This window comes from Theropithecus gelada, chromosome 9, assembly GCF_003255815.1.
Source record: "Theropithecus gelada isolate Dixy chromosome 9, Tgel_1.0, whole genome shotgun sequence".
Classification (NCBI taxonomy): domain Eukaryota; kingdom Metazoa; phylum Chordata; class Mammalia; order Primates; family Cercopithecidae; genus Theropithecus; species Theropithecus gelada.
In genome coordinates this window covers 63,480,925-63,506,705 of record NC_037677.1, presented here as the reverse complement: position 1 = coordinate 63,506,705, position 25,781 = coordinate 63,480,925, and the positions used below count along the sequence as shown (strand labels likewise).

Here is a 25,781-nt window from a genome sequence, read left to right as displayed (position 1 = left end):
GTGCATATGTGTATGTGCTATGTTTGTGTATGTGTGTATATGTGCATGCATACCTATATGCCTGTTTATATATGTATATATGTGCGTTGGCATACATATATGTGCATGTATGTGTATACATGTGTGCATATGCATGCACATGTATGTAAATGTGTATTTTGCATCTGCTCACACACATGCCTGCCCCTGCCTTAGTTCTGACCTAGAGGAGGGCATTATCCTGGAATGCATCCTCAGGATGGCAGGCTTCAGCTGGGGAGTCTGGCAGGGGGCAGGATGGGATACGGGGCTGTGGCAAGAAGAAGAAGGAAGGAAACTGTGGCCCAGGATGGAGTCCTACAGTGTGCCACACATGATGCCTGGACATTACTTGCCCAGCTCACTGGCTTCTCAAACACCTCTTTGAAGGAGGATGAAGCCATCTTATGGATGCAGAAGTTGGGAATCTGAGAACTTACATCACTTTTCTCAGACCACACAGCCAGTAAATTGTGAGCCACTTTGAGCCTAGCTCTGCTGAACTCTGAAGGTCAGGTCTGTTTCCCAAGGCCACTATGGGATTTTCTCTGCTGCTGTCGTTTTTCACACACCTTGGGTGGCGCAGGAGGAGGTATGGAGCTGCGGGCAAGTTTCCCTGGGCCTGTTTCCTCATTTATTAAAATAGGGATCAGAAAAGTATTAACCTTACATCGCGAAGCACTTAAGAGCTAGGTGCTGGGGACATGGTGAGACCACCACAATGAGTCATTTCTCTTGTCTTCAGTTATTCTTAGGGGTCATGGGGAATGTGTTCCCCTCTCCCAGCCCAGCACTCTCCAGCCTGACAGAGGTGGTGCCTACACTGCCTTCATTCTGGGGCAACCCCAGCTCGCCCAAATCCCGCTCCGTCCCGAATAGGGGTGAGGCACGTGGTAACAGGTGAGAAAGAAGGATTTCCCGAGTGTGGAGTGGCGAGAGGGAGGAAGTGACTCACCAACCACAACAAAGCCCATCTATCCGCGAGGAAGCACCAGCCAGCGAGGAGTGAACGCACGCACGTGGGTGCATTCGCCCACGTGCTCGCGGGGGCGTGTGGGGCCGTCGGGGCTGGCTGCCACCTAGCGCTAGTCCGCGCGGGTGGGGTGAGGAGTGATGGGGTCAGGCCTATGGTGCGGGTCACTGCCTGAAACCGCATGATGGGGTGGGGGCAGAGGGACCCCTCTCCATCCAAAACTCTGCTCTGCCGTTCCCCTTTCGCCTCTGGGGGCCGAGGGGCGCGTTTTCTTAGGACCCCGGGGCGTGGGAGGAGCCCCTGCTTGGGAGGACGGACAGTCTGCTGTTTAGGGGCTCCCCTTCGACACGTGGGAGGCAAAAGTCCAGGGCGCACTATCTTCTAGCTCCCGTCGCACAGCACAGCGAGGCCAGCCTGGAGCCCACGTGCCGGGCTCGGTCCCGCCGAGGCTCGGCCTGCCTGTAAAGCAGAAAGGGGCGAGGGAAGCCAGGCCAGCGGGTCTCGCGGGTAGCCGGCGTCCGGGAAGGGGTTTGGCGCCCAGAGCGCTGCTGCCTCTCGCAGCCAGGAGGCTGGATGTAGGGTTTGGGTGTCTTCCAGAAGGAGCCGCACTAGTGACGAGGGAAGAGGAACTGGCTTCCCGGGCAGTCTCCACCGCCCCAAACTTTTCCTCCTCGCGGAGGGAGGAAGCGCGGCCGGGGAAGGTGGGGCCCGCGTTCCGCCCGCCCGGGGGTCGCGGCTGGGGTGAGTGTGTCTTTAAATCCGAGCCCCCCGCCCCTCGCGGTGGGGCCGGGGCTCGCGGTCCGGGGGCGGGGGCGGACGCGGTGATTGGCGGCCTGGCCGGATCCGCCCCTCGGCGCTGGGGACGCGGGGCGCGGGGCGCGGGGCAGCAGCTCGGCGCGCAAGGGCCGGGGCGCTCAGCTACCGTTGCCGGTGAGTGCGGGCTCCCTCTCGCGTGGCCTCTCCGGGTCCGCCTGGCCTGCCCACCTCCGGAGCCGCCTCTGCCCCCGCATGGGCTGGGGAAGTTGGGAGGAGCGAGCCGGAGCCAGAGCCCGCGCCGGGCGCGCCCCGCCGCTGCCTGACTGGGCGCCCGCAGTCCGGGCGCAGCCCGCCTGCCGTAGGAGCTCGGATGCCCCCCGGAGCTGCGGGCTGGCAGGTACAGACGTGTCCCGGCCTGGGGCTGGCGAGGGGCGGGCAAATCCAGAATCCCCCGGCACCCCCCATTCCGAGGCTGCTCCAGACACCAACTCCCCATCCTCTGGGGAGGTGAGGTCCTGGGCCTTCACCCAACACCAGCTCAGTATTGATCGCTGGGAGGCAAGAGGGACTCACAGGGAGCAATTGCTGTGTGGTTCTGTGTGTTGGACCTTGGGCTACCCCCTCTCCCGAATTCCCTGGGTTTGGCGTAGGCATGGGCTGGCGACAGTTCCACTTTTCATTGCCAGACCTGGGAGCACGGCCAGGAGCTAGGGTTCCCCGCGAAGTTTGGGGGAGATTGGGGAGAGGGAAGCCGATTCATGACCGAGATGGGGTGCTGGGACTCATCGCTAGGGGGCGTGAGGCCCGCAGATCCAGGATGAGTCCAGAAGTCTCAGCGGGCACACGCTTTGATTCTTGGCCCAGTCTGGCCGTCTTCCTCTGTAGGCCTGGGTCTCCGAGAGAGTACATTTTTCAGTTTCAGAGGGTTTTCCTGAAGGGGCAGTGACCTGTCAGAGAGAGAGTGGCCTATGGGAGACCGGCAGCACCGGGCTCCTGAAGGTGGCCGGAATGGTTGGAGCTCTTTCATGTCTCTTGGGTTGTCAGAGGTGGGAGTAAAGCTTAATGGCCTCGGGAATATTCTGGGCATCGCTGCTCTCCCAGCCAGAGGCCCAGGCACCAGCTCCTTAGCTTCTGGGTAGAACAACCTGAACCCAGTGGCTGAGCACCTCTTAAATGCCAGGCAGGGCACTGGGCCATGCCCCTGGAGTGTGCGGGTGGGGGAGATTTGGAGGATTCTGTCCTCAGGAGGCTCAGCCTCTGGGGGGAAGACAGGACATAAACACACAAAGTTCACTGATACAGGGTTTCGATACCAGTCCTGGACTGGTGATAGTGGAAAGCCAAGAGGCTACACACCATTAATTGCTTCATGAGTAATACAGGTTGCGAGACTGCCAGGGCAGCAGAGATCCAGTTCCATGCAAGCAAGCAAATGTGCTGAAATGTTCCAGCTCCATGCCCACCCTTATTACCCTTCTCCAAGGGCAGGGAGCAGCAGGGGCGCTGAGGAGGTTCTCTTGCACCCATCCCCACCCACTCCCAGGTTTGTTTGTTTCCTGCTGGTGGATTTCTGAAGTAACCCATTTGGTTTCTTGGCTTGGACTGAGCATGGGACTCTCCTAGTTGCCCTGTGGCTCCTGGGGTTTGGGGTCTAGAGCCAGCCTTGTAGGAGGTTCAGAGGCAAACAGGAGGAAGTCCTCACTTCCTTTCTGAAGAGCTTCCATCTCTGGGGGTTGGGGGTAGGTTGGGAGGCTGGCAGGCACTGGGTCAGTTTCCTGTGAGTGCAGACAGACCCCAGGTGGTGCATGCACCCCCCCACTTCCCTGGCCAGTGTTGTGAGTGGGCACAGTAGGGCCCAGGTGACTTGAGGTGGGTGGTTCCTGGCACAGCTCTGACCTCACTTCTGTGAGGCTCTGCTGTATCTGGGGCCCTGCCCCATCCCTCACTGTCCCTGGCAGGTTTCTGTTTTTCTGGGACACTTTGTGGAGGTGGCAGTGTGCTCATGCTCGTGGCCTTGGGTGCAGTTCTGGGAGTGGGAGTTGCTGAGCTCACCCGAAACTCTTGGCTGGCACTGTGAGAACTTGTGTGAACACACTTGCCTGCCTCAAAACAGGTGGTGCACAGACGTGGGTTACCCAGGCACCTGTGGGGGATACCCATGGGGGCAGAGACGTGAGTGCACATGTGTGCTCAGGTTTACAGCTGCGTGGGCAGAGACATAGAGGAACTGGATGCATATGTACATGAGGACAGACACAGGAGGATGATGGGGGTGAGCAAACTACCCGGGGACACAGACATGTGCGGGGACAGACATACATGAACGCATCAGCGTGGGCCACGTATGGGCTGCAGACATGTACATAGAAATACACCATCGCTGGGATCTGAATCTCCCCACGTGGGAGGCAGACATGTAAGTGGACAGACGTATAGGTAGACCCACCAGAGCACAGACGGGGATGGGAACCGACATTCCCAGACAAGACTTGGAGCCACAGGGAAGCCGCTCAAGTACCTGGGCAGAATGGAGTTGGCTGTGAGCTCCTGGGGGGCACAGACACATATGCTTGCCAGAGCCAGCTGACAGCAGAGGCCCGGAACCAGACACAGGTGGGTTCTGAGAGGTGGGCCGAGGCGCGCGTTACCTGGGTATCACCCTTTCCCTGCGTGACACAGTGCCCGGGAGTGGTCCTGTTTGGGGTGGTGATGGTACCGGTGCTCTGTGGTGGAGTTTATTTCTAGACTCTCACTTTGGGGTTTGAGGACCCCCAAAAGCTCAGTCTCCTGTGTTTTCCTCTGAGAGTCATTTGGCCTCTCCACCTCTGCATTACAAGGCTGGGCTGTGCCTTAAACGCCAGCAGGTGCTCTTTGAATTTTGATTCTCATCTTTTCTGGGTCTCCAGAGGCTTCCTGAAGTGAGGCTGTGTGGCCTGGGTGGAGTGCTCCAGCTATTCTTTGCCTACCAGAATAGAGGAGGAACTGCCTGGGGATTCTCCTGAACGCAAGCCTGCGGGTCTTTGACAGGGATGGGAGATTCCCCCAGGGGAGAGAGAGAGCACATGCGGCTGCATCTGTGATGAGAGCCACTGCCCTCTGGGGCGGGCTCCTTCTCCGCTAAGCCCCGGGCTTGCACAGGGAAGGGGTCCACCACCTTGCTATGCTCAGGTCTACCTCTGCCCAACCTGGCACCTGAGAGCCAGCCCAGATTCTAGATATGGTTTGATACTAATGCACCATGTAACCTCCAGCAAGTCAATTAATGTCTTGGTTTCCTCATCTTTAGAGTGGGGCCACTAACCTCTACCTCCTTGTGGGTTCAGTGGGAGAAAATCAGTGCAAAGCATGTGGCCCAGTGCACGGCATGGAGTGAGTGCTCAGTTGATGTCGGGGTGGGGGCCTTTGATTATGAGCCGTCCCCTGTGGCCAGGACTCTGCAGGGCTTCCTCGGCAGCTGGGTGCATGGCCCTGGGCCTCTGGGTGAGTCCTGGAGCAGGCTGGGTGGGCCAGGCATCTCTCATGTGAAAGCTGGAGGGGTTTGTCCTCAGTCTGTGCCCACTAGTCCCTCCTTAGCCCTGTGGGACCTCCATACACGGGGTCAGGAAATGGCAGGCTGGGCAGGCGTATGGAAGCTTGGGCCTGCTGCCTGCTGGGCCTCTGGGAGGGGAGCCAGTGGTTTGCTAAGAATAGTCCTGAATCATGGCTCTTGCCTCCCAGAGGGCAGCCCAGCCATGTGCCACCCCTGTCTCGGGCCAAGGCACTTGCAGATGGGCTTTTTATGTTTCCTGTAACTGGTGCTCAGCACAGGATTCTGCCTGGGAGCAGCAAGCTTAGTCTGGGAGGAGACTCTGTTTGCCCTTCCGAGGCTTTTGACTGGGACCTGGGGAAAGAGAAGGTCTGGAAGCACTGGCTTTTATAATCCCTGAGTTCCTCTTCCACTTAGGGCTTCTCCTGACACATCTGCCTTGACCATCTTCCTACCTGCAAATAGACCTGTTGTGATTAAGAACACCGGCTCGGAAAGAAACCACCCCGGTCTGAATTTCTGCTCCCTCCCTCATTAGCCGTGTGGCCCAGGGCAAGAAACTTAACCTCTCTGTGCCTCAAGTCCCTTGTGTCCCAGGGTTAAGGATAACAACTCCCTTATGAGAATGTCACAAGGATGAAAGGAGGTAATCTCAGAGAGCCCCCAAGGCACTGGCTCCTAGGAAGTACTCCATAAACATTAGGTGCTTCTGTTGTTACCATGATATTAGTCTCTCAGCAGAGGCTAGGGTACTCAGCACAGGACCAGATGGTGGGAAGGGACCAGAGTGGCATCTTGATGTGGGTTCCTGAGCTTTTTGGCCCTGGGTTCAGTATGAGGTGCAGGGGCTTCAAAGGTAGATTAAACTCAGTCCCCACCAGGAGGTGAGCGAGGTACATGCAGACGCCATGTCTGGTTCTGTAACGGGGTCTGTGCTAGTTATAGTTTGAGCCGGAGGGAGGGAATGGCTGGCATGGGGTGTCTGTGATACTTCACGTGGGCTTTGAGGGGTGGCCAGGAGTTTGCAAAGGGGGAGGGCAAGGCTTCTGCAGCAGAAAGAGCAGCGTGGCAGAGGTGTGACAGCCTTGGGAAGCGTTTTGTATATTTCCCATAACTGGCATGTGGGCTGGCTTTGGCCACAGGGTGCGCCTGCTTGGACTGAAGCTGAGCACTGATGAGAGAGGCAGGTGGGGTGTCTAGCTCATCTGCACACCCGTGGAAGGCAGTAGGGAACATCTTTGAGAACTGGGTGTGTCACTGCCAATGCTTTGGGCTCCTAGGGAGTTGGGGCTTTCAGAAATTCCATGAGGAGGGAGGATGTGGTGCTGCGAGGGCTGTGGGTACCCTGGGAAATGGCCAACAGGCTGGGTGTGGCCCATGGGTGGGGAGAGGGGTGGGTGCCCTGAGATGACCTGGGACCCTGCCAGCTTCTGCGTCCTGCTGAGCCCCAGGCCCTTCCTCTCTGCGGGCTGTGCCGGCCTCTGTCTGGCCTTCCCAGAGTGGAGGCCTGGGACGCTGGGACATTTTTTGAAGATTCTATTTAGAAAGCATAGAGGGGACTTCTCCTCCCCTTTTCCTTTTCCTGGAATGGAGAATCTCCTGAAGGAGTTAACCCCTTTCCTGCTGGTCACAGAGTGGCCCGTGGATGTGTCCCTCACTTTTTTTAGGATCACTATTTTATCGTTGCCCTTTCTGTTATGCGGGATGTGTACATCAGGTGCTGAAAGGTACAACACATTCTGCAACTGAGCGCCACCTTCCGAGACTGAACCGGCAAAGAAAGTACACTGAACATCAGCATCTGGCAATATATTTTTTATTTGTTTGTTTGTTTTTTTGAGATGGAGTCTTATTCTGTTGCTCAGGCTGGTGTGCAATGGCACGTTCCCAGCTCACTGCAACCTCTGTGTCCCAGGTTCAAGTAATTCTCGTGCCTCAGCCTCCTGAGTAGCTGAAATTACAGGTGCCCACTACCACGCCCAGCTAATTTTTGTATTTTTTTTTTTTTTTGAGACAGAGTCTCGCTCTATCGCCCAGGCTGGAGTGCAGTGGTGTGATCTCAGCTCACTGCAAGCTCCGCCTCCCGGGTTCACACCATTCTCCTGCCTCAGCCTCCCGAGTAGCTGGGACTACAGGCACCTGCCACCACACCCGGCTAATTTTTTGTATTTTTAGTAGAGACAGGGTTTCACCGTGGTAGTCAGGATGGTCTCGATCTCCTGACCTTGTGATCTGCCCGCCTTGGCCTCCCAAAGTGCTGGCATTACAGGCGTGAGCCACTGTGTCTGGCCTGTAATTTTTGTATTTTTAATGGAGATGGGGTTTCACCACATTGGCCAGGCTGGTCTCAAACTCCTGACCTCAGGTGATCTGCCCATCGTGACCTCCCAAAGTGTTGGGATTACAGGCGTGAGCCACCATGCTCGGCCCCAATATTTTTCTACAAAAAGACTAAAATGGATTTAAATTGATTAGCACTGTTAAATCACATCTAATATTTGATACTACATGATTTAATATAGCTGAATGATGCAATGATGGAAAATGTGTTTACATCAAAGAATACAACCAAAATGAAGATAGCAAAGAAAACCCATATACTTTTTTTAAACAGGAAAATACTTTTGAAGTATACATGTAACCGCCCATTCTTTTCTTTTCTTTTCTTTTCTTTTCTTTTCTTTTCTTTTCTTTTCTTTTCTTTTCTTTTCTTTCTTTCTTTCTTTCTTTCTTTCTGTCTGTCTTTCTTTCTGTCTTTCTTTCTGTCTTTCTTTCTGTCTTTCTTTCTGTCTTTCTTTCTGTCTTTCTTTCTTTCTTAGATGGAGTCTCACTCTGTCACCCAGGCTGGAGTGTAGTGGCGCGATCTTGGCTCACTGTAAGCTCTGCCTCCCGGGTTCAAGAGATTCTCCTGCCTCAGCCTCCCAAGTAGCTGGGACTACAGGTGCGTGCCACCACACCTGGCTAATTTTTGTGTTTTTAGTATAGACAGGGTTTTGCCATTTTGACCAGGTTGGTCTCCAACTCCTGACCTCAGGTGATCTGCCTGCCTTGGACTCCCAAAGTGCTGGGATTACAGGCATGAGCCACTGTGCCTGGCCGAAACTGCCCATTGTTTTAAAGAAAATTTACTGCAAGCAAAGTTATCAACCTTTAGAAAATACACACATGGCATTGCTAAGCATCCCCCATTCCAATATGCATACTTGGAAAATACAAAGTTAAATTGTAAACAATAGATGAGCTTCATATTTGTAAGAATATGGAAAGAAATCCCATTTTTAGCAGTGTCGTATAAAGAACTGTCTTTTCATGTGAAATTCATGAATTATCCTTCTGTTGGGATCGTACTTCACAAACCACCATGTTTTTGAGATGAGATTACAGTGCGAGATAGAACATCTTAGCAATGTTATCTTATTGTTAAAGTTAAATTTTTTAAAACTATTTTTCAGAACACCTCCCTTAAGTATGTAGGATTCATTTTTAAAATTCTTCCTAGAAAAAATATACAAAGGAGAGGTATGTTTATTCCCTGTTATACTTCTGGAAGGCACTTCCATGGTGGAGAAAGGGCTTCTTTCTCTTCTGTTCACTGATTGTTTTTGTCCTTGGTGTGTGTTAAGTTGTAAGATTTCAGGTTAGTTGTCTGAGCAAACTTTCTTTTTTTGTTTTTGGGACAGAGTTTTGTGCTTGTTGCCCATGCTGGAGTGCAATGGTGTGATCTCAGCTTACTGCAACCTCTACCTCCTGGGTTCAAACGATTCTCCTGCCTCAGCCTCCCAAGCAGCTGGGACTACAGGTGTGTGCCACCACACCCGGCTAATTTTTGTATTTTTAGTAGAGACAGGGTTTCCATGTTGGCCACGCTGATCTTGAACTCCTGACCTCAAGTGATCCACTTGCCTCGGCCTCCCAAAGTGCTGGGATTAAAGGCGTGAGCCACCATGCCCAGCCACAAACTTCTTATTACAACCACGGAAGGGGCACACATGGGTCCTGTCTCTGGTATGGATTCACACACATGTGCGCAAATTGAAGTCCAATAAAAAGTGTTTCCCGCAGACCCACCGTGTGCCATGAAAGAGCTTCTCTCCAGCACGGACTGGTTGGTGTCGTTCTGGTTTTGAGCTCTCAACAAGAGCTTTGCCATGTTCTTCACAGATGAGGACTCTGGGACTGTGGCTGTGCAGATGTTTTCTCATGGCAGAGTTATCCAAGAACATCTTTGTGCTCCCTTTATGAGGGCAAGCTGTTGTTCTTGGAGCATCATTTTATTTAATTTTTCTTGGCTTCATTCTAGCGAGTTATGCCCATTGTTTAGGATTTGAGAGGTTACTGCCAGGTATTCCTCCAGGAGGAAGTTTCAGGAGGCAGATTATCTTCATTGGTCAGTCGTTCAATCATTGTTGACATATCAAGGTCAATATCTTTTTTTTTTTTTTTTTTTTCCTCGTTGGACCACATGGTGACCAAGAACTTGCCCTCCAGGTTCTTGATCTGCACCTGCTTCTGCTCCCGCTTCTTGTTGCCTAGGTTGGCGCCATCACCACCCACCGCATTTCCGCTTTGACGTCTGCCCTGTAGTGACTGAGCCCTTCATCCTGGGACCATTGAGGTTGGTGCCAACCCCTGCACTTCCCAGGGACAGCCCTCTCTTAGGGCCCCGGGACCCTGGTTGGCAGGGCCTAGAAGGCTTCATCAGCCAGTCAGGCACTGTGGCTCACACCTGTAATCCCAGCACTTTGGGAAGCCAGGGCAGGTGGATCACTCAAGGTCAGGAGTTCGAGACCAGCCTGGCCAACATGGCGAAACCCCATCTCTACTAATAATACAAAAATTAGCCAGGTGTAGTGGTGGGTACCTGTAGTCCCAGCTACTAGGGAGGCTGAGACTGGAGAATAGCTTGAACCTAGGAGGCGGAGGTTGCAGTGAGCTGAGGTCGTGCCACTGCACCCCGGTCTGGGCAATAGAGTGAGATTCTGTCTCTCAAAAAAAAAAAAAAAAAAAAACCCAAAAAACTCATCAGCCTGATCCGAGTGGTGGTTTAGCTTTGCCTTTACCATCATCTTCAGGCGTGCTCCCTCCTTTCCTCCCGAAGCAGCCCTATCTGCTGGAGCACAAGGACTTCTGGAGTTTCCTGCAGGTGTTACCCTGCTGGCTCACCCCAAGGCCTGGTGGGAAGCTGATTTCTGAATGCCTCAGAGAGAAGGGCCCGCCATAGAGACGAGCCCCAGAGTTGCAGAGCCCTTTGGGGAGGTGTGGAGTAGTCTCTGCTCCAGGGGGCTCTGAACTGGGCCCTAAGGCATCAGGTAAATAAGCCCTGGGCTGGCATTTGACTGTCCCTCTGAGCCTAGTTTTCTCACCTGCATAATGGGTGTGAAAATTTTCCCCTGCCTATCTTTAATTGTTTTTTGTTTTTTTTTTTGGAGACGGAGTCTCACTCTGTTGCCCAGGCTGGAGTGCAGTGGCGTGATCGCCGCTCACTGCAAGCTCTGTCTCCTTGGTTCACGCCATTCACCTGCCTCAGCCTCCCGAGTAGCTGGGACTATAGACGCCCGCCACTACACCTGGCCAATTTTTTGTATTTTTAGTAGCGATGGGGTTTCACCATGTTAACCAGGATGGTCTCAATCTCCCGACCTCGTGATCCTCCCGACTTGGCCTCCCAAAGTGCTGGGATTACAAGCATGAGCCACTGAGCCCGGCCTAATTTTTTGTTTTAACTGAGGTGAAATCCATTTAAGTAAAATAAACCATTTTAAAGCCCACAATTCAGAGGCATTTAATATAGTCACAATGTTGTACAACCACCGCTTCTATCACATTCTAAAACATTTTATCACCCCGAAGGAAAACCCTGTACCTATTAAGCCGTTACTCACCATTCCCTTCTCTACCACCGTACTTTTTTTTTCTTTTTTTTAAAAAAAAAACAGTTTTGTTGAGATATGTACACCATAAAATTTACCTGCGTGAAGTGTGTACTTTGGTGAGTATTGGTAAAAGTCATGGGCATGCAGCCACATCCTAGACAAGTCTGGCAACATTTTCCATCACCTAGAAGGGCCCTGTGTTCCCTTGTAGCCGGTCACCACTCCCACCTTGGGCCCAGGCCCACTCATCTACTTTCTGTCACTATGATTTTGTTTTTTCTGGATTTTTCACATACATGGACTCATATAACAGGTAGCTTTTAGTGACTGGCCTCTTTACTCAACATGATGTTTTCTGAGATTCATCTCTGTTATTGGATGATTTAATCAGTTCCATTTCTTTTTTATTGGTGAGTAGTATTCCAATGTGTGAGATATGTTAAAAATAGTGTAAAATTTCTCTTTGTTTTTTTCTTAGAAGGGCCTCATTCCTATTGCCCAGGCTGCAGTGAAGTGGCGCAGTGTTACCTCACTGCAGCCTTAACTTCCTGGCCTCAAATGATCTTCCCACCTCAGCCTTCTGAGTAGCTGGGACTACAGCTGTGCACCACCATGCCCGGCTAATTTTCGTATTTTTAGTAGACACGGGGTTTTGCCCTGTTGCCCAGACTGGTCTTGAACTCCTGGACTCAAGTGATCTGCCTGCCTTGGCCTCCCAAAGTGCTGGGATTACAAGCGTGAGCCACCATGCCTGGCCTAAAATAATCTTCACAAAAGATTCAAGTAGTAGCTTCATAGAAAGTAAAATGTCAAAGTCCCCTTTCCCCTCCTTCCCCTCTCTCTGGTCCCCGGAAGTGACACTATCAGCAGTGTGCCGAGTGTCCTTTGGTCTTTTTTCTGTACCTCTACATGAATTTGTGTGGTTTTTGATTTTTGGGGTGAGCCCAAACTCAGTCTCTGGCTGTAGGGCCTGCTTTCATCTGGCCATGTATCATGCAGAGGGACCCCAGCACTGCCATGGGAGTTCTGAGCACATGCCCTGAGCTGGAGCCCGGTGAGGCTTTGGGAGAGATGGGAAGAAGCCTTCCTGGAGGTGGTTAATGTAGAGCAGGTCCTGGAGAAGGGTGGCATTGGATCAAACAGCATCAGTGTCCAAAACAGCCTCTCTGGTGACCCGTCCTGGTGGTCTGGGTGGATGTGTCCTCCTGCTGCTTCACCACTGACCCCAACTTGGCTGCCACCGGTGGGGGCTTCTTCCCGTCTCTCTGAAGTGTCACTGGAAGGAATAGGTCCAGGACAGGGCAGTTTGTTGGGTTGTCAGAGGAGGGACCCTTGGGAAATTGCCCCTTGCCAAAGTCTCTTCAGGCAGCTTGTAGGGGCCTCCCAGTAGCCATCTTGCCTGGCCTGCATGGGTGGAGGATGGGATGCCTGTGGCCTCTGAGGAAGGGGCTGCCTGGGCTCAGATTTTCACCCTCCTGGCTCCACCCCCATCCCAGCCAGTGAGACCCCAGCCAGTGGGGTCCCAGGGGCTCCAAGTCTTATGTCATGCTACTTTCCTTTATGCTGCCGTCGATGTGTAAATGAACCCCATCCCCTGCATCCTAAAGTTGGTTGTTTTCATTGTTTTTAAGTCTTTCCTAACTTAACAGTTCAAAGTAGTGCCTTAATTGTAAGACCTGGGTTCCAGGAGATAGGAATCCTGTGTGGTGGTTCCAGGGCAGCCACCTGCTCACCCAGGATGGGGTTGTCTTGTGACCTGGGGTCCCATCCTGGGCTCAGGAGTCCTGTAGGGGGAGGGGGAGGACCTGGCAGGGAGCTCTGCATGGGTGGGTTTGTGGATGTCTCCTTTTTCCAGCTCAGTGCTGCTCCAATGTGGGTAATACATGGACTCCCAATTCACAGCCCTATTGAGATCTAATTCACATGCTGTACAATTCACCCATTTAGTAGGCTTTTTTTTTTTTTTTGAGACGGAGTCTCGCTCTGTGGCCCAGGCTGGAGTGCAGTGGCACGTTCTGGGCTCACTGCAAGCTCCACCTCCTGGGTTCACGCCATTCTCCTGCCTCAGCCTCCCCAGCAGCTGGGACTACAGGTGCCCGCCACCTCGCCCGGCTAATTTTTTGTATTTTTTAGTAGAGACGGGGTTTCACCATGTTAGACAGCATCGTCTGGATCTCCTGACCTCGTGATCCACCCGCCTCGGCCTCCCAAAGTGTTGGGATTACAGGCGTGAGCCACCGCGCCCAACCATTTAGTAGCTTTTAATACATTCAAAGAGTTGTCGTCTCACCACAGTTTAATTTTACGACATTTTCATCAACCTCAGAAGATACCCCGAACCCATTAGTAGTCACTCCCTACCCCCAGCCCACTAGCATGCTCTCTATTGCTATAGATTTGCCGATTCTAGACATTTCATATAAATGAAGTCATACAACATATGGGTTTTTTGTAGACTCCCTCCCTCTCTCTCTCTCTTTTTTTTTGAGACAGAGTCTCGCTCTGTTGCCCAGTCTGGAGTATAGTGGTGGGATCTCAGCTCATGGCAACCTCTGCCTCCCAGCTTCAAGTGATTCTCCTGCCTCAGCCTCCTGAGTAGCTGGGATCACAGGTACTTGCCACCATGCCCAGCTAATTTTTGTGTTTTTAGTAGAGATGGGGTTTCACCATGTTGGCCAGGCTGGTCTTGAACTGCTGACCTCAGGTGATCCATCTGCCTCGGCCTCCCATAATGGTGGGATTACAGGCATGAGCTACTGCGCCCGGCCCTCTCTCTCTCTCTCTTTTTAAAGGTCTCACTCTGTTGCTCAGGCTGGGGTGCAGTGGTACAGTCATGGCTCACTGCAGCCTCAACCTTCTGGGCTCAGGTGATCCTTCCTTCTCAGTCTCCTATCTAGGACCACAGGCGTGTGTTTAAAATTTTTTTTTTAATAGAAACGAGGTCTTGTGTTGCCCAGGACTTGAACTCCTGAGCTCAAAACTGCCTTTTGAACAACAACAACAAACCCCTCACTTGCTGATTGACATTATTCTTACTGTACTATAACTGAAATGTGTATAAGACCAGGCATAAACACCTTAGACTTAAAGTTTTTACAAAACTATTTTAAAAACCAGGAAATAGTAGTAAAACCAGAAAGCCAACTCATTTCCAGCGAACAATGTGACTTTAATTGGAAGGATGTTAACTGCACCTACACTGCCAACCTTGGGTTGATGGAGAGAACTGTGCCCTTGGACCTCTCCTGTGTCTCCTGCCTCTGTTTCTTGGGCCTGCTGTACAGGAAAGTACTAATAATGTTGGGCTGATGGGATGGTTTGGGGTAATCAGACCTCACATTTAAGCCTAGACTGCACGTGAGCAATCCCTGAATGTCTGTTTTAATAGGGCATCGCCTGATACCTGGAAAGCTGGCTTGTTTGATTGAAGATAAGCATGGAATAGTGGCATTATTGAAATCTGCTTGTAGTGGCTCTTAAACCCAGTTCTTGTAGGAACCAGGAATTTGGCACAGAGATAGGCTTTGCTCAGTTCATGTAGATGCTCTCAACATGCACATGGTCCTGACTGCTAAGAAGCTGGGCCTTTGAATGGGTACTTCCAGGCTGCCATGGGCTATGGGATGGCTCTGTTCTTCCTCCCCACCCCCTTTTTTTCCTATTGGAATCACAACCTTTCTTTGTGCTGCATGAGATGATACCATTTGGCCTTCATGGAGAAGGAACTGGATTGTAAACACAGGAGCAAACTTGAGGCTCAAATTGTAGGGCACTGCTTGCTTATGAGATGATTATTCAGAGGACCAGGGGATGCTCTCATTACTTTTTGAAATTAACATTAAAAATAATCCTTTTGCCGGGCGCGGTGGCTCAAGCCTGTAATCCCAGCACTTTGGGAGGCCGAGACGGGCGGATCACGAGGTCAGGAGATTGAGACCATCCTGGTTAACATGGTGAAACCCCGTCTCTACTAAAAAATACAAAAAACTAGCCGGGCGAGGTGGCGGACGCCTGTAGTCCCAGCTACTCGGGAGGCTGAGGCAGGAGAATGGCCTAAACCCAGGAGGCGGAGCTTGCAGTGAGCTGAGATCTGGCCACTGCACTCCAGCCTGGGTGACAGAGTGAGACTCCATCTCAAAAAAAAAAAATAAAAAAAAAAATAATAATAATAATCCTTTTAAAGTGTACAATTCAGTGGCATTTAGTACATTTGCAATGTTGTGCAACCATCACCGCAAACATTTCCAGTTCCAAAACATGTTCATCACCCCAAAAGGAAAACTCCATCTATCCATTAAGTAATCCCTCCCAGTTTCCCCTCCCCCAGCCTTTGGCAACCATGGATCTGCATTCTGTCTCTGGATTTACCTATTTTGGATAGTTTGTGTAAGGGGAATCATGTCATATGTGACCTTCTGTGTCTGGCTTTTTTCACTTAGCACAGTGTTCAGGGCTCATGTGTGTTGTAGCAAGTATCAGTCGTCCATTCCCTTTTATGGCTGAATAACTTTCCATTGTATGGATAGGCCACACTTTGTTTATTCATTTATTGTTCGATGGACATTTGGGTTGTTTCCACCTTTCAGCTATTGTGAATAGCTGTTTGGCTGCTATGAATGTTCATGTACAAGCATTTGTTTGGATACTTGTTTTTGATTCTCTTGGGTATATACTCAGCAGTAGAATTGCTTGGTCATATGGTAAGTCTTTAACTTTTTGAGTTTGATGTTCTGGAATTAGACAGTGGCGATGGTTGTACAACTTTGTGAATATACTAAAAAATATTAAGTCATATACAGACGGTCTCTGACTTACGATGGTTCCACTTATGCTTTTTCAACTTAACGATGGATATACCTGGATATAACTCCGTGGTAAGTCAAGGACCTCCTTACATCCTGCGATTTGTATCACTCTACCATTGTAAAGTTGAAAAAGTATAAGTGGAACCATCGTAAGTCAAGGACTGTCTGCTGTGTTACCAGAATTAAATATGTGTTTGACTTTTTTTTTTTTTTTTTTTGAGACAGAGTATTGCTCTGTCACCCAGGCTGGAGTGCAGTGGCGCGATCTTGGCTCACTGCAACCTCTGCCTCCTGGGTTCAAACGATTCTCCTGCCTCAGCTTCCTGAGTAGCTGGGATTACAGGTACCCACCACCGCGCCTGGCTAATTTTTGTGTATTTAGTAGAGATGGGGTTTCACCATGTTGGCCAGGCTGGTGTAGAACTCCTGACCTCAGGTGATCCACCCGCCTCAGCCTCCCAAACTGCTGGGATTATGGGCATGAGCCCCCGCACCCGGCCTTGACTTATGTATAATTTATGATGGGTTTGTCAGAATGAAACCCCATGGTTACATCAAGGAGCATCTGTACTTTAAAGCGTGAATTTTATGGTATGTGAATTATATCTCAATTTAAAAATTTCACAGATCCCCAAGCAGGCATTCATGGAGTCTGGATTGAGTCGTATTCTCAGTTTTGGCAACCCAGGGTCCTGCATCACCTCTTGGGAATCCTGGGGTCTCCCTTGGTGGGCGAGGACACTGCGTCTCACTCCATAGTCCCATTTTTGGGGGTAGTCGGTGTGAGCTGTAGGAAGCAAATGGGCTCACTGGCTGCCTGCCCCCCTACCTTGGCTCATTCTGGCCCTTTCCAGCTGCTGCTGCTGCTTCCTTGTTTTGAGTCAGGGCCTTGCTCTGTTGCCCAGGTTGGAGTGCAGTGGCATGATTGCAGTTCACTGCAACCTTGAGCTCCTGGGCTCAAGTGATCCTCCCACCTCAGCCTCTCAAAATGTTGGAATTACAGGCATGAATTACCACTTGTAGCCCGTTTCTGGCGCCAAAACAAGAGGTGCTTACTGTAGAACTGTTTCCTTAGTTTCCCCTCCCGTGAAGTGGGTCTGTGAGCAGCCCAGCCATGGCCACAGCCTGGGCTCTGCAGACAGTGATGTCTGTTGCGGGTTAGACATGCCACGCTGACTTCCTCTCCGGATCCCCTTTTCCTCTGTGTTTTGTGTTGCTTTCCACAATGGCCTGTGTGAGCCTCAGGACCAGTTCCTCTTTTGCGATGCTGCTTCCTTCTAAGATTGCCGCTGAGGGTGGCGGTGGCCCCCTTCCCTTGTCTGTCTGTTCAGTCCTCACTGCACACTCACTTCCCCCCAGTCTGGCCTGTCTCAGTTGGCAGCAACCCCATGCTTCTAGGTGTCCAGGCTAAACACTGCAAAACTGTCCGTGGTTTCTCTCTTTCTCTTACACTTCAGAAAAGATGTGCCAGGAGGTTCACTGGCCTCACCTTCAGCATGGATGCAGGATGAGCCATGTCTTCACCTGTCCTCCGCCGCTGGCCCCACCTCCAGCATCATCTGCACTGTTGCAGTGCCACCTGATGTTTCTGCTGGTTTCTGCCCTTGTCCCCAACCAACTCTTCTAACACAGCAGCTAGCAGACCTTGTCAGAACTTAAAACTCAGGTCAGAGCACTTCTGTGTTCCAACCTCCCTAGGGGCTCCCTGTATCCTTACAGTGAAAACCAGTGTCCTTACTGTGGCTTCCAGGACGCCACCATCCAATACCCAGCCTCATGCTCACCTTGTCGCAGCCCCTCTGGCTGGCTCATGACTCTTTCAGTACCCTAGGATCACCCCACCACAGGACATTTGCATAGGCTAGCCCTGTCACCTGGGGTGCTTTTTCTCCAGAGAGGCACAGGGCTGCCACACCACTTCCTTCAGGTCTTTACTCTCATGTGAGGCCTCCCCTGCATACCTTGTCTAAACTTTCACTTCTTGCCTGCATCTCCTTGTGTACTATTTTACTAATTTATATAGTTTATTTCTGTGTCTCTTGCTAGGGTGCATGAGGCAGGGATTTTTGCTCTGTATTTCTGGCTCTTAGAACAGTGCCTCACACATAGGTGGTGTCCCAGAAATGTTTGTAGGATGGCTACAGGAAGAGAGAATGCATGAGCCCATTTTACAGATGAGAAAATGATCCTCAGAAAGGTGGAGTGGAACCTGGTCTCTTGACTCCCTGCCCAGGGCTCTCTGGCTGAACCACAGTTGCCACCTCTTCTTCCCCATATCCCTGACTCCAGAACAGCCATGTGAACCTTGTGGGTTTGAGTGTTCAGAGCTCCCTTAGAAGTTCCGCTTGTCAGCGGGGTAATTATGGAACTGGCAGCTACCTCCGGGCATTTGCATGGAAAGGATGGTAAGAGCCTGCTCCTGTGGACAGGGGCTTGCTCTGTGTGAGGCACTGGGCTTGGCAGGTTACAGGGATTTCTCAGTTAAGCCTCACAGCATCCTGTGGAAGGGGACTGGTCATGTCTCCCATTCTGCAGACAATGAAATAGGGAGCTTTTTTGTGGGCAGAAATGAAAAAGATCGGTAACATGTTGAACTAGGCAGGATGTGGGGAAGCTGGCTTTCTTAAGCATGAAGCAGCGTTGGTTGCTGTATAAAATGCAGCAACCTTTTGGAAAAGTAATTTGGCAGTATCTCTGAAAGTTGTTTAAGGGCACATCTTTATCTCAGCCTCCCGAATTCTGGTAACCTGTCCTAAAGAAGTAAACTATCAGGATGCAAGGCTGTGTGCACAAGGATTTCGCAGCAGTAAACCGGAGACTTGCTGTCTCCTTTCAGTTCTGTGTTTTTCCCACCGCAGGGCATCTGCACGGGCCGTTCCCTCTGCTGCTGGGCATGCTTCTTCACATGGCCGGGGCCTTCCTGTCTTCATACGTCGGCATAGGCCTTCCATGACTGTCTTATCTAGAATATGTCCTTTCCCTATCTTCCCCATCTTCTAGCTCAGCCTCAGCCCCTGGTAGCCCACATCACAATATATACAGTGTATCATAATCGTGTCCCCAGGTGGACTCCCTCCCTCCCTGCCTCCCTCTCTTTCTCTTGTTGGAAGATCTGTTCCATGAGGGTCCGGGTCTGTGCCTGTCTGGTTGACAGGGTCAGTACTTCGCAGCTGTTTGTTGAATGAGTGGTGATGCAATGAAATGGCTTGCCACCATTAAGCAGACAGGGTTGGAATTACCTGTATAGGCTGGGAGGGGTGTTTGTATTAAAACACTGGTTTTAATACAATGGTGTTGGAATTACCTGTATTGGCTGGGAGGGGTGTTTGTGTTGTCCTGTTAAGGACAAAAGCTTGTTGCACAAGGAAGCTTAAGAGGTGGGCTTGGATGGGGATGGGAAGGGCATAAGCATTTTCTGTATAGACCTTTGACTTGTGACAGTAAGTACAAGTTACTTTTGTAATAAAAAATCTCGTAGGCTGGGTGTGGTGGCTCATACCTGTAATCCCAGCACTGTGGGAGGCTGAGGCAGGAAGATCACTGATGCCCAGGAGTTTGAGTGGAGCCTGGGCAGCACAGTGAGATCCTTGTCTCTACAAAAATAAAAAAAATTAGACAGCTGTGGTAGTGTGTACCTATAGTTCCCCAGATACTTGGGAGGTTGAGGTGGGAGGATTGCTTGAGTCTGGGAGGTCGAGGCTGCAGTGAGTCATGATCGCACCACTGCATTCCAGCCTGGGCAACAGAGGGAGACTCTCTCTCAAACAACAACAACAAAAACAACAGCAACAACAGCAACAACACCTGGTTAACCAACAACAAAATAAAAAAAAAAGGGAGAAAAAGTATCCCATTAGGGAGTATCAGGACTTGAACTCTGGTCTTTCGGACTCCCAGCCCATGTTCTTACCCATAACCCAACCCTTGCCATATTTCCACACACAACCTCTTAGTGTAGCCTCACTGCAGTCCTCAGGGGAAAGCAGAGTATGAGTTATTAGCTATTTCTATTTTATTTTGTCAATTGATATCTAATTTCCAGATAGTGAATCAAGGCATAGCTTCATGAGTTGCTGTGGTTATATCACTTGTGTCTCCCTACCCAGATCAAGGTGTAGATTTCCAGTGCCCCAGAGGTTCCCTGGTGCCCCTTCCCAGTCCTTTCCCCCACCCCCTCCCACCCCTGCAGGTGGTCACTCTCCTGACCGCCTTCCCGAGGATCAGTCCTGCCTATTCTTGAACTTTGTATAAGTGGACTAATATGGTATGAGCTGCTTTTATCTGGTATCTTTCATTCCACATCAGCCCCGAGGGAGTCACCTGTGTCGCTGCAGGTATCAGTGGTTTGTTCCTTTCCTTGCTGAGTAGGGTTCCTTGGTAGGGACAATTTGCTGATTCTTGTTCTTATTGTTGGGCCTTTGCCATGTTTCCATTTTTGGTGCTTATGGATAAAGCTACTGTGAACATTTTTGTGTCTCTTGATGAACATGAACACCCGCTTCTCTAGGACGTAGAGCCAGGTGAACTGCTGGGTGCTGGGGTAGAATCCTCCTTTCACCAAGAGGGAGATGGAGGAGGTTCCAGAGGGTCTGAGAGAGGAAGAGCCTTGCCCAGGGTCACATGGTAACTCGATTAGCTTGTCTAACCCTCTTCCTCCCTTCACCTTCCAGTCTTACCAACCTCCCACCCCCAGCTGCAGCCTCGTGGGAGAGTGGTCAGGCTGGAGTTGGGGGTGAGGAGCTTCTGGAGGGCCATGTTTCCAAGTCTCGTTTCACTGGGTGTACCCACGAAGCAGCAGTCTTCTCTGCCTTCCTCGCCCGCCTCCTTCCCCATCCCTGGCTCCAGTGAGAGTGGCTAGACTGCAGTTTGCCCTGTGTGGTGGTTGGTGCTGGGAGAGATGAGGAGGGCTTGCTGTTTGTTGGATGTTGGTGCTATGGGCTGGCCAGGCACAGACCCCAATCAGCACATAGGGGCTGTACTGGCATTTTGAGCCTGGGATGGCGCACATTCATGAATGAAGATCTGAGCAGGGCCCCGCACACACCTTCCATTCACGCGTGCTCCTGGCGGGTGCAGGTGTGCACAGATGCCTCGCTCAGACCCAGCCCGTCTGGGGCCAGTGCACGCCTAGCCACGAGGCCGCCAACTCCCTGACCCGAGGTAGCGTTTGGGTCTTTCCTCAGCGCCTGTTGCACAGCTCTCCTGACTGTGCCAATTCTCTGGGTGGTGATGCCTTTAGCTCTTTCCATATCTGCTCCATCTCTCCATCCTGAGCTGTGCAGGGGTGGAGACGGAAATGAACAGAGGCATTAAAAACTTTTTTTTTTTTTTTGAGACAAAGTCTTGCTCTGTCACCCAGGCTGGAGTGCAGTAGTAGCACGATCTCAGCCCACTGTAACCTCCGCCTCCTGGGTTCAAGCGATTCTCTTGCCTCAGCCTCCTGAGTAGCTGGGACTATAGGCGTGTGCCACCGTGCCTGGCTGATTTTTTTTTGTGTGTGTATTTTTAGTAGAAACAGGGTTTCACCGTGTTACCCAGGATGGTCTTAATCTCCTGACCTCATGATCTGTCCGCCTCAGCCTCCCAGAGTGCTGGGATTACAAGCGTGAGCCATGTGCCTGGCCTATTAAAAACATTTTTTAATGAGGCCTTAATTTTCTTTTACCATGGTAAAATATACATAACATAAAATTTACCATTTTGGCCGTTTAAAATTGTATAATTTAATGTCATTAAGAACATTCACATTGTTGTGCACCCATCACCACCATCCAGCCCCAGAGCTTTTCCTTCTTTCCAAACTGAAACTCTGTACCATTAAACACTAACTCCCCATTCCCTGTCCTCCAGGCCCTGGCACCCACAGTTCTGCTTCCTGTCTCTGAATGTGACCAAGGTATCTCATATTAGTGGAATCGTACAATATTTCTTCTTTTGTGTCTGGCTTATTTAAACATGTAACATAATGTCCTCAAGGTTCATCCATATTATAGCATGTGTCAGAATTCATTTCTTTTAAAAAATGTTAACATTTATTTTTCTTTAGAGATGGGGTTTTGCTCTATCACCAAAGCCAGAGCAAGCACAGTGGCATGGTCCTAGCTCACTGCAACCTCAAGTTCCTGGGCTCAAGCAATCCTCCTATTTCAGCCTCCTGAGTAGCTGGGACCACAGGAGCGTGCTGCCATACCTGGCTAATCTTTAAAATTATTTTTTATAGAGATGAGATCTTGTGTTGCCCAGGCTGGTATCAAACTCCTGGCTTCAAGCAGTCATCTTGCCTTAGCTTCCCAAAGTGTTGAGATAACAAGCATGAGCCACTCTGCCTGTCCTGTTTTGTTTTTTTTGAGGCTGTAGTTGTTCTTTTGAGCATATTTGAAAGGTATTGCACAGACCAGGCGCGGTGGCTCACTCCTGTAATCCCAGCACTTTGGGAGGCCGAGGTGGTAGATCACCTGAGGTCAGGAGTTTGAGGCCAGCCTGGCTAACATGGTAAAACCCTGTTTCTACTAAAAATACAAAAAATTAGCCAGGCGTGGTAGTGCATGCCTGTAATCCCAGCTACTTGGGAGGCTGAGGCTGGAGAATTGCTTGAGCCTAGGAGGCAGAGGTTACAGTGAGCCGAGATTGCCCCATTGTACTCCAGATTGGGCAACAAGAGCAAAACTTTGTCTCAAAAAAAAAAGGAGAAAAAAAGGTATCATACGTCTTTGGGATTGAGTGAGGGGATCAGCTTGATGGTGACAGTGGCAATAAATAGCGTTTATTATGTTTACCAGGTGCTAGCACTTTCCTTACATTGTCTCATGTAATCCTTACCACATCCTTATGAAGTAGGTATTAACATTATCCTTATTTTACAGATAAGGGAACTAGGCTCAGAGAAGTTCAGTAACTTAGCCAAGGGCACACAGCAAGTTGTGGGCCAGCTAGGTTTGAATGCCAGTTCTACCTGGATCTATAGCCAGTGCTGTGTGTTCCTGACCCCAGCTCTGGCTCTGGCCCTTCCTTCAATACCAGGCTTAGAGTTATTTCTTCAAATCCTTCTTGTCACCTCTCTGGCCTGAGTGTGGAGCTGATTGGTGCCATGATATGGGCCCCTCCTCCCAGCTCCAGGTCCCCTTCCTGCGCCCCAGTTTCTTCTGAAAGCCTCTTTATGCAGCCTCTGGGCCAGGCGGGAGTGTCTGCAGGGAGGTGGGCCTCAGAGCTTGTAGTGTGAGGCTGGCAGGGGAGGCCTGGCCTGGGGCGGCCACATGGCAGGATGTCCCTCTTGGCAGGACTTTCCGTGCAAAAAACAGCTACCAGGACTTCAGGATGGAAGGGACAGATAAACAGGAAGAGGGAGAAACTTAAAAATATTTTTCTTCCTCTCCTGTGGCCTGGCATTTTCTCCCTGCCCCTCCCTCTGCCACTGGAGGTTTGAGGTGGTAGAGCACTGCCCGAAGCTGCCCGGGGGCCTGGAGAGCCACAGCTGGCAGGTGCAGGTTTCAGTCTTGTGGGTTTTGTTTTGCCTGATGGGCTGGTGTGAGCCTAGGCATTGGGGGCCAGATGGCCTGAGTTGGAATCTTTGCTCCACTGTTTCTTTGCCGTGGGTTCTAGGCCAAGTCACTCAACCTCCTGGTGCATCAGAATGGCCACAATCTGTAGCCGCAGGGCTATTTGGAGAAATGATATGGTAGTGACTCTTTGTCACGCCCCAGCTGTGGCACTCAGGTGGATCTGTACAGAGGATTTATCAGTTAGTCCTCATGGCCTCAGAGGTGGGCATGGGCTTGGGCTTCACTGACAGATGTTGAAGCATAGAGAGGTGGAGCTTCAGTCGGGGGCGTCAGGCTGCTCATGGTGGAGCTGAGGCTCGAGCCCAGGCAGTCTGCACTCAACACCCTGCTTGCTCGTTGGTCTGGCATGTGGTACAGACCTTGGCATATGGTACTGTTGGTACTGTGAACTTCTTTCTTAGTTTGATTGGGGTTGGTGGGGTGGTGGGGTGAGCTTTGCGCCCCAGATGTTGCAGAGCAATACCCACCCCCTTGTTCAGGTGCCTCCACATGTTGCCTCCTCCCTGCAGCCCCACTAGGTGGACACAGGCCGTGGTTGTGCTTCTATCCCATTGCCACAGCTGGGCAGCACATCACACCCCGCAGAGCAACACCTACGATCCTGGCACGGTCCCCAGGGACTGGGGTTCGGCCTACCCTACCTCATCCTATATTCTGGCCTCACAAGCTCCTTAATTCTTCCCACAATACTGTGCAGGAAGCACCTCTGTCTCCATGCTGCTCCCTCTGCGCAGAGTGCGCTTCCTTCCCCTTCCTGTCTGTCAAATGTGGCTCATCCTTTAGGGCCCAGCTCAGCTGCATCCTCTTTCAGGAAGCCTTCCCCAAGTTCCCGACCATCAGTTAACATCTTCCACTGTGTGGCTCAGTATGATGGGACAGGTGCTGGAGTCCCTGCGCTTCTGTCAGCCTCTCCGAGCCTCAGTTTCCTTATCTGTGAATTGGGGATTGTAGGGGTGGGGGAGAGGAGAAAACTTGAACTCTTTTGCTCTGGTCCATGTGGAGTTGGCTGGAGCTGGTGCAATATGGCCCTCTTAGGGTTAAGTTCCTCCCATGCCAGGGGTGGAAGTGAAGAGGACAATGTGTGAAATGAAGTCACTTCCCTGCCGGGGGTCTGCCGTGTGCCTGGCCTTCCGCAGTAAATCCTGCTTCCTCCTTGGTCTCTGTATGCCCACCCATTCCTGGCTCCCATGACCCCACAGGCCACCAGCAGGTGGGGGCTCCTGATGGAATGTCTTTCATCCGGCGAGGTCACTTCCTGTCTGGATAAGCCGTCCCACTATTCCTGCCACTGAGGGAGGCTACATGAGGTCAAGTGCAATGCCCAGCCTGCTCCTTTTACTCCTGGATATGCTGAGGCCCAGGGAGGGGAGAGGATTTCCTGGGGTCAGGCCTCCGGACCACACTCCAATTGTGGGGAGGACCTTGTGGGCCAGGGTGCCTCCTGTGGTTGTTTCTGGGGAAAACCAGGCCTCACAGGCCCGCTGCATGAGGTGAGGAAGTTTCTCGGCCTCCGTGGGCCTCCTTGGAACCTGGGGGAGCCTGGGTGTAAGAGCTACCCTGAGAACTAACCTGGTCTGGCCAGGACATCGTGGCCTTATTTAACCTTCACTGCCCTGCAGGAGAGCAAGGCTTAGAGAGGCCAAGCCATGGGCCTCTGGTGAGGGACAGTGCTGGGGTCTGCGAAGCTCCTTCTGACCCCACTGGCCAGTTTTCCCACGGGAAGGTGTTGAGCGTTCCAGCACTGGCACCTTGGGAGCGTCCTCCCCCCGTGGGGTCAGGGTGTCTTGGGCTGTAAAGTTGATGCAGAACCATGGTTGCTGGTGTCAGTGGCCACTGTGTAGTTTTTTTTTCTTTTTTTTGGTCTTTCTTTTTTCTCTAAATAGTGTATTTTTACTGTAGGGAAATGAGAGAAAATAAAGATATCCAGGAAGTTGAGAAAAATCATCTGAGATCCCATTTTCCAGAGATAACCACGGTTCATCATTGATGTTTTGAGATTCATCCTTCCAGACATTTTTCCTCTGTGGGTGTGTGTGTGTGTGTGTGTGTGTGTGTGTGCATGCATATCTATGTTCATGCACATTTGTATACAAGAGGCCTCCCCCTTTTTAATGGAACAAAACTCTAAAATACTGTGGTGTCTTTTTTTTTTTAAACTAGACGTATAGTAGATATTTTTCTACACCAGTAAATAAGCTGCTACTTCATTCGAAGTTTAACATCCATAAAAGAGCCAAGGACAGTGGCTCATGCCTGTAATCCCAATGCCCT

At 51.1% G+C, this 25,781-nt stretch overlaps 1 protein-coding gene and 1 pseudogene across 1 annotated transcript in view; one reads left to right on the top strand and one right to left on the bottom strand.

The window, feature by feature from the left end:
• Nucleotides 1-1,830: 1,830 nt before the first annotated feature.
• The window catches only part of PALD1 (phosphatase domain containing, paladin 1), a 90,824-nt gene continuing 66,873 nt past the window's right edge, over nucleotides 1,831-25,781 (top strand). The window contains exon 1 of the mRNA XM_025396952.1: nucleotides 1,831-2,144. The gene's annotated coding sequence lies outside the window, so the exon portion shown is untranslated. The remainder of the gene's footprint in view (nucleotides 2,145-25,781) is intronic.
• The window catches only part of LOC112631051, a 29,059-nt pseudogene continuing 12,140 nt past the window's right edge, over nucleotides 8,863-25,781 (bottom strand).